At 38.0% G+C, this 1,551-nt stretch overlaps 1 long non-coding RNA gene across 1 annotated transcript; it reads right to left on the reverse strand.

Annotated features, from left to right (window-relative positions):
- Positions 1-24: 24 nt before the first annotated feature.
- LOC105557158 lies at positions 25-1,551 on the reverse strand. Its single transcript, XR_001008582.1, has 3 exons — positions 1,534-1,551; positions 798-1,189; positions 25-721 (listed from the first exon to the last, which is right to left on the reverse strand). It is a non-coding gene; the product is annotated as an uncharacterized LOC105557158 (long non-coding RNA).

Raw genomic sequence — 1,551 nt, forward strand, 5'->3', positions numbered from 1 at the left:
AAATGTTTAAAAAATAATGGGTGCTGATTGGGTCGTCGGAAGTGGTCAACGCTTTCTTCCCGTCACTGGAAAATAATAAAACATCGTTAAGTATATGTAAAATATGTATTAAATAGAATTTCGGTATTTTGCAAGCGAGAACGCCATATCCCAAAAATGTCATCAAAGATCAGGGTGTCAATTCTGTATCTTATGCTAAAAGTGAATAGCTGTGTCTCTTTCTAACAGTCTCCTTAGAAAGCGACAAAGTCGCTCACTTGTAGCATTTTCACTATATTGCAAGATACAGAATTGACCCCGAGAACACTTGAACGCTCAAAAATGTTGCAGTGCAAAAGAATCGAAATTTATTATGAAATTTATTATATAGTTATCCAAATTTTTCAGTGAAAAATATATTGTTCGTTAGCAACTATTTGGTGCGAGTATAAGCAAAACTAACACGTCGAAATTAACCCGTTCCGAATCTGTTCGATAACAATTCCATTTTCTGTTCCTTTCGCAACTAATCAGTACACAAATTTGTCCGCCAATAGTTTACCTGGATATGCATAAGTCGTATAAGGCCGCGCTATGTCCTGAAAACGTCCGGAGGCAATAGCCTGCTTTAGCATCGAAACATCTTTAGTTTACCATCTAATGCTGCTGTTAACAAAATCGATGTCTGGGTCTAAACCAATTTTACGATACCACCTTCCTGGTCTATCTCGTGCCTGAGGGTCTAAAGAGGATTGCGATAAAACAGCTTGTCGTTTGCATTCGAAGATAAACTTTAGATACACAAATATAAAGCATACTTGTTTAGAAATATCCCAAATGTAAAGTTTTCCTTGTACGTTGCTGTTGATTGCACCGGTTGCAGCAGCAGAGAATGCGGGATCTTTACAGAAAGCCACGGTCTCCACGTTGATGTCTCCATCACTTTCAGTTCTACCCAAATCCTGAAGTATACAAGACAATTTACTATAAAAGTATAAGATATACGAAATTACTAACCTGTTCACTGGAAACTGTCAACTTGACAGCTCAAGACCATCTCAAGTCGGCGATTTACTGTAGTTCTACCTTGAGACCGACTTCAAGTTTCAACTTGAGAATCGATCTTAAGCAAGAACTATGAATCGATTTTGGTCTTGAGAACGGGCTTAAGATCGTCTTGAAACTCAAGCTTGGACTATGAATACCGGCCCTAGTTGCCGCATTCAGGCTGTAATCAACATCACGAGCGCCACCATAGGATAAATGGCAGAAAATCGAAACACTAAGTCAGATTTAATGGTAAAACAGGACAGAAGACAGAGATAGAATATAGCTTATGTCGTGCTGTTTTATCATGTTTATCAGAGTTCAGAACCAATTATATTATAATTGGATCTGAACTCTGATAAACATGATAAAACAGCTATATTCTATCTCTGTCTTCTGTCCTGTTTTACCATTAAATCTGACTTAGTGTTTCGATTTTCTGCCATTTATCCTATGGCGGCACTCGTGATGTTGATTACGTGTTAGACCAGGCAAAGTGGAGGCAACTAGCAGTCCATGATTATA

The sequence above is a fragment of the Vollenhovia emeryi genome, unplaced genomic scaffold (genome assembly GCF_000949405.1).
Source record: "Vollenhovia emeryi isolate VEMERY1.0 unplaced genomic scaffold, V.emery_V1.0 DF948073.1, whole genome shotgun sequence".
Taxonomy (NCBI): domain Eukaryota; kingdom Metazoa; phylum Arthropoda; class Insecta; order Hymenoptera; family Formicidae; genus Vollenhovia; species Vollenhovia emeryi.